This window comes from Triticum aestivum, chromosome 1B, assembly GCF_018294505.1.
Source record: "Triticum aestivum cultivar Chinese Spring chromosome 1B, IWGSC CS RefSeq v2.1, whole genome shotgun sequence".
In the NCBI taxonomy this organism is placed as follows: domain Eukaryota; kingdom Viridiplantae; phylum Streptophyta; class Magnoliopsida; order Poales; family Poaceae; genus Triticum; species Triticum aestivum.
This window is the reverse complement of record NC_057795.1, coordinates 210,983,055-210,989,962: the sequence shown is the minus strand read 5'-3', so window position 1 is coordinate 210,989,962 and position 6,908 is coordinate 210,983,055. Positions and strand designations below refer to the sequence as shown.

At 46.4% G+C, this 6,908-nt stretch overlaps 1 long non-coding RNA gene across 2 annotated transcripts; it reads left to right on the top strand.

Annotated features, from left to right (window-relative positions):
• The first annotated feature begins 3,602 nt into the window (after positions 1-3,602).
• On the top strand, positions 3,603-6,017 carry LOC123089559 (uncharacterized). 2 transcript variants are annotated; one of them, XR_006442322.1, is made up of 4 exons: positions 3,603-4,026; positions 4,106-4,327; positions 5,733-5,886; positions 5,986-6,017. It is a non-coding gene; the product is annotated as an uncharacterized lncRNA (long non-coding RNA). The 2 variants fall into 2 exon arrangements; XR_006442321.1 differs by having other exon boundaries at positions 3,613-4,026; positions 5,733-6,017.
• Positions 6,018-6,908: the final 891 nt, after the last annotated feature.

The following is a 6,908-nucleotide window of genomic DNA, read 5'->3' as shown; positions in this document are numbered from 1 at the left end:
ACAACCAAACCGAGTTTAGTCAGTTTGGGTGTTTCAAGTTTCAACACTTAGCTTTCGATCATCATCTTAGAGGCTGCCAGACAAATTCGCGATGGTGTTCGACCGCCATCGATGCTGAGAACTATTGCTATGGACACAGGACCCCTGTGTCACTTGTGGGACGTGGATGCAGTATTCGACACTGACGGCCACATGTATCTCGCACTGACGATACTTGCTATTTAGGGTGCCATCGACACCGAGGAACCCCCTAACCCGCTCATCCCCGGGTAAAGTAAATTAGCATGCATTCAATAAGCAGAACTACATCATTTGTTGCGTCCATACATCGTCGAATATTATCACTTACATCTTGAATAGTATCATACATATAGCATCGCTAATACAGCTTGAACCGTAGTGAACGATGGGTATCGGCGCGGGCGGTGGACATCCAAAGAGAAGGATCCATCACAGGATCATAGCTCCAGTGAGGTCCCTGAAGAACCTGCCAGGTATTTCCGAACCTGCCCTCCAATGCAACCATGTAGCGACGGACGTGCTCGTCCTCCTCGCTGACACGGTGACGTACCACCTCCGCGGTGTCCGAAAGCCTCGGCACCATCACTAGCCCACGTGACCTCCACCAAACAAGGTTCATGTCAAAGACGGGCTGGCTCCTCACCAAGCTGCACCCGCCGGAAGGTAGAACCTCCCAGTACTAGCCCGACGGAGCCCAGTCTCGGACATGGCCCCTCTGATTGAGCAGGCCTCCTCCGCCGAGTCGACGACGAGGATGCAGGATAGGCATCGTCGACGTCGATACGGGAATAAATGCTTGAACTAAAAAAACAACAAATTTCACATGTTCAAAATAAACCATAAACTTAACCTAAACTAAACTAATCTAAACCTAAACTAAACTAACTAAACTAAACTAAACCTAAACCAAACTAACTAAACTAAACCTAAACTAAACCAAAAACTTAACCTAAATTAAACTAAACTAAACCAAAACTAAACTAAACAAAAGCTAAACTAAATTATACTAAACCTAATTAAACTAAATCTAAAAAAACAGGAAAAAAATCTCACCTTGGAGCGGCCGGGGCGGCGAGACGGGGCGGTGGGGCGGGGCAGCGAGGCGGGGTGGCGAGGTGGGGCAGCGAGGCGGGGCGGCGGGGCAGCGGGGTGGGGCAGCGGGGTGTCCGGGGCAGGGCGGGCCGGCGTGGAGGGGCGGGGCGACCTGGCAGGACAGCCGGGGCGGCGAGGCGGCCTAGGCCGGCGTGGACGGGGCGGCGAGGTGGGTCGGGATGGCCGGGGCGGCGAGGCAGTCTCGGGCAGTGAGGCGGGGCGGGGCGGCGTCACGTGGTTGGGACGAGGGGAGGGAGAGAGAGCTAGGGAGAGAGAGGCAGGGTTGGGCGTTTTGTTAGATAGGGCACAGCTCTTTAACGTCCACTAGCAGACGAATGGCAAAGAGGCTCTTTGTCTTCTGCTAGCGGACGGCAAAGATTCTTTGCCATCAGCTAGTGGACAGCAAAGAAAGTGGCTGTTAGGTGGCTCTCGTCAGCGGCCCACCGTGCCTCTTTGTCGTCTGCTAGCGGATGGCAAAGGTTCTACGCCATCAGCTAGCCGGTGGCAAAGATTTTCCGAACGGCAACCATTTTCTTTGTCGCCAGCTGCTTCTTGGCTGTCCATTTTCCTCAAGCTGATGGCAAAGACCCTCTTTGCCATCAGTTAGCTGACGGCAAAGAACCGGCTGACGGCAAAGTTCCTGATTCCAGTAGTGTATCATTTGAAGCACAAGAGCAAGGAGTTCATCACCAACACACCATATATTACCTTTTGGAGAGTGGTGTCTCCTAGACTGGTTAGGTGTCACTTGGGAGCCTCCGTCAAGATTGTGGAGTTGAACCAAGGAGTTTGTAAGGGCAAGGAGATCGCCTACTTCGTGAAGATCTACCCAAGTGAGGAAAGTCCGTCGTGGGTGATGGCCATGGTGGGACAGACAAGGTTGCTTCTTCGTGGACCCTTCGTGGGTGGAGCCCTCTATGCACTCGCGCAACCGTTACCCTTCGTGGGTTAAAGTCTCCACCAACGTGGATATACGATAGCACCACCTATCGGAACCACGCCAAAAATCCCCGTGTCTCTAATCACGTTTTCACACTCCAATCCCATCCCTTTACTTTCTTGTAAGTTGCATGCTTTACCTCCCGCTGCTGATATACTCTTTGCATGCTTGCTTAAATTGTATTGTGAATGCTTGAAATTGTGCTAATTTCCTACCTCAACTTGAAAAACTTAAAAACTGCTATCTTTGCTTGTTGAGGGTCTAATCACCCCCCCCCTCTAGACACCTCTTCTCGATCCTTTCAAAGAGTCATTGTGGATTGCCCGTGAACGGAGCCTGTGAAGTTTTAGGAGTCTATCTTAAAGACTTACCAGAGTGATAGGGCGAGGACAGGGTGTCCTTAGCTCTAGGGGAATAAGGTGAAGACACAATCTTCTGAGTTCAATCTCAGCCTCCCTAACCAGACATACAGTTGTCACAGCAATTGGAACTGGTCTACCAAATCCCTGCCTTCACCAAGCAACTGGTTCTATCCCCTACCCTCCTTACTTTTCAGTTTGTCTTCGTGAAGTCATTGCTTGCTTGCCTGATCCATTTGACTTCAGTGTGTGAAGACTTGTAATTGTTTGACTTCATACTGTCTTCTATTCTGATCCTTTCTACCTAGCTGTTGTTAGTGTTCGAGCATCCACGTATTTCTTGCTTGACTATTGCTTGTCTAGTGTAGTTTATCTTCCGCTGCATATCATATAGATTCAGATTTATAGTTTGTCTTCAAAGGCCTCGTGTTTTGAATACTTTCATAAAAATCGCCTATTCACCCCCCCCCCCCCTAGTCGATAACTAGCACTTTCAGAGTGAGATATAGTGATGGTCAAATCAGATATCTGTGACATACTTTGATGCATTTCAATCATAATAGCCTACTCAATGATATTTATTTATATTTGATGCATTGCCTTTTGTGTTGGATTTCATGCCTGGACTGGGCAACACGCGTCAAGGCGCGCTTTCTATCTATGTTGATATTGACCATCACTATGTCTCACTCTATCACAATTTAATGCTTTTTCTTCACTTTATTGTTATTATCTGTGTAAATGCATATGTTAAACCTGGATTACTACTGACTTAGCATTACCTACTTGACCAACATATTAGGACCGACACCCTCGCCCCAAGGTGCGATCCCGATATAGTTTTTAAGAAGAAAGGAAGCACCCTACAAGCGCTCTCAAAGCTCGGTGATTTTTGACCGTCGGGTCGAGCTGCTTGATGTGATTCTGGCTGTCCGATCAAGCTCCGGATTGACCTGCTCCATCGTCTCGAGTCCCCACCCCTGTAGCAATGAGTAGTCCCGCTTTGCTCACGTTGTCGCTTACTCCGGCTGTTTAGACCGGGTCTACGTGCGGGGTAGATCACGTGTGGGCCGCCTTTGTCAGTGGCAGTGTCTGTTTGGTGTGCGGCTCGTCCGCTCGTTCCAGTGAGCAAATATCTGTTGCCACCGCCAAAATATCTGATCCCCGCCGAGGGCATTTTTGGGTTTCCCTATTTTTGGCGTGTGCGTAGTGGGCGCCGGTTGGCCCGTGCATCGATGAGGTGGGGGAGGGCGGTTGGCTTGCCCTTTCATGCTTCCTTTCGCCCCTTTCTCTCTCAACTCCTTCTCCTCTTACCGCCGACCAGCCGACGCCTATCCTCACGCTGCCGTCATCTCCGCCAACGGGGAGACGCTGCTGGGAACCCTGGATGTCCTGTGGACGGTTGGAGTTGGTGCCCCTCCGTCATCAAGCTCGATCCACTCTCCCTATTAGATCCTCCTGTACCTAACCTAACCACTCACAGGAAGGAGAAGAGGGCATGGTGGTCATGGGGAGAGGAATATGAGGCCATGGGGAGGAAGAAGATGGCCCCCTGGTTCTAGAGGTTGGTCTTCGCGTCAACTGTGATGGATTCGCCATGCGACGCTGATGAAGGTGATTTTCCTTGTCATGTGTTATTTCTTCCCGTTCTCTTATCCGTCCTTTGTTGATTTCCGATCTGGTCTGGTTGCAGGGTCCCTTGTTCTTGTCGTTGATGCGTTGGATCTAATGGTCCATTCACCAATTTGTGCTAGACATTTATTTTGCCCCGTTCATGGTCATTCCCTACAACTTAAGCTGAGTTTGACTTTGATTTTGCTGTGGATTGATCCATCGGGTGCAAGTGCTCGTTCTGCTCGTCAGTTCCTCGCTCGATCTGTGCCAGCCTGATGCGTCTTCATCCAGGGATCTACAGGTCGACCACTTTTCCTCTTCTTCTTTGTGCTCCTCTTCTTTTTAGACATAGGCTTACAATTGTGAAGCAATGTATATTCTTGTCTGTTTGGGTACGCTGTTGGATTTAGACTATTATGTACAGTCTGGCCAATGAGGGGCAAAGGTTGGATTTCTGTGGTCTCCTTTCTTCCTTAATTTTATTCTGGATTATAGGTGTGTGCTTCTTGTTCCTTGTCTGGATTCTGCTAGGCCTTAAGTTTTTTTGTTCATTTGCACATGGATTCTTGGTGCTTTTGTTCTTTTCTTTGTTTTGTTTACTATTTATTTTTGGCTTTCTAAGAATAGTCTACCGACTTGTCAGTTGGTCCTTCTCGTCTTGTGTCGTGATATTGAGGCATGTAGGCTTCAGCTTAATCTGATCCATTTGAGTTAGGCTGCTTAATATGTGTCCACTTGGTCTGCTTGTTTCGCCTGTCATCTTTAGGTTTGTTTACTAGGTTAATTAGATTCCTAATTTAGTGATTGTAGCTCCTTCGGTTTGTCTTATTTGATGGAATTTGGATGTACGTGGCTTTGCTACCTATTCCGTCAATGAGTTGCTCAGTTTTAGTTTTTTTGGGCATCTACTCTATATAGCTTTCTGGTCTCTCCTTCTGGCCTACCATACTATTTATAATTTGTCTCTATTCACAAACCTAGGCTTTGTCAGTGTTGTCTGCATGTGTTATACCGTATTAGATTATGTGTTATGCTCAGTAGGGATTATTTATCTGTACTTCTTAATTTTCCAGAGAGTCTGATTAGAGAAACGGCAATTCACATCTCAGTAGCCTTTGTTGTTTAATTTAGACAACATGTGCAGGTTCATATAGTAGTACACATGTGTGAATGGAAACTCTTCATGTAAGGTGGCAGTAAAAGGCCTCTTCATTTTACATTCGGCACTACAATCAGCTAATAGATAGGCCCATTGCTTGCGTGATGATAAGTTTTGAACTGATGGTATCATTGACAATAGTTGCATCAGTGTACATGAGGTCCAAAGAAGCATAGTTTCATGTTTTACAATTAAATCATGTCTACTCTAAGAGACAGTATGTTCCGCTTCTGTATCCTACCACCCTCTGCATACTTTCTTTGTGATATACTATAAGAGCTACACCCTCTGCATACTTTCTTTATGATATAGATAAGAGCTACACCATTTTGTTGGGCTTCTTACATTTGTGTCTATCGATTGGGATCTTATCTATGTTTTTTTGGTTGTATTATGCGGATAGAGAATACACTGTAATTTTCTGCCTGGCCAGCTTGGTTTGATATATGCATTTTTTTGCCTTTACCTATCCTATGGTGTTAGAGTTTCTTTCCCATATCAGTTTAGTAGTTCTATGTCTGCTCATATTCCTTTTTGTATTTTTCAGGACTGGATACTATTGTTTTTCCTACTCCCCGCTTTGGTCGTGATTAATGACAATGATATCTTCTCTACAATTCTGCAAATTGTTGGATTTTAGAGGTGAGGGCTTCCACATGCCCAGATCCTTGTCTGGTTGAAAGAGGATGGTCAAAAGATTGGTACAGATGTTACTTCTCTTTTTCATTTCTGTAGAAATTACAGACCATGTTCTTTATCCTTTAGGTTATTCCATGTTTTCTACATTTTTTCCGTGATAGAGGCGAAGGTGTCCCGATGTTTCGATGAGATAGCTATCATTTTCTGTGGGAGTCGACTTTGACGATCTGACTACGAACATGCGAAGACGTCGCACCTTAGCAATCGCTAAACTAACTTTCGAGGGGTTATTGACCACGCCGGAGCATGATCAACCTAACCATGAAGGTCTATTTCCTGCGAGCAAACGAAGAACAAGCAAGAAACTGACATTGCAATCTAGATATTGCGAATATAAGATGAAAGCTTTATTGATCAAGATGGGGTTCTGTGACGTCTTGGTCTTGTCGTTGAACACAAACGAGGTACGCGAAGTTGCAGCTATGGCAAACTTTTAATCTAAACAAAATCCAAATTCTAAACGGTGCCTTAAGGGCTTGATATGTCCATTTGGCATCATGCTTTTATATCAATATTTATTGCAATATGAGGTGCTACTAGACATTATGTCAAAATACTTATGCCTTTTCTCTCTTATTTTACAAGGTTTACATGAAGAGGGAGAATGCCGACAGTTGAAATTCTGGGCTGGAAAAGGAGCAAATATCTATTCTACGCAACTCCAAAAGTCCTGAAACTCCACGAAAGTTAGTTTTGAAATATATTAAAAATATTGGGCGAAGAAAGCACCAGAGGGGGGCCACCCACAGTCCACGAGGGTGGAGGGCGCGCCCAGGGGTAGGGCGCGCCCCTCGATGCCCATCTTATGGTATATGGAGTCTTTTGCCCTGGAAAAAATCATAAGGAAGCTTTCGGGATGAAGCGCCGCCATTTCGAGGCGAAACCTTGGCGGAACCAATCTAGGGCTCCGACGGAGCTGTTCTGCCGGGGAAACATCCCTCCGGGAGGGGGAAATCATCACCATCGTCATCACCATTGATTCTCTCATCGAGAGAGGGTCAATCTCCATCAACATCTTCACCAG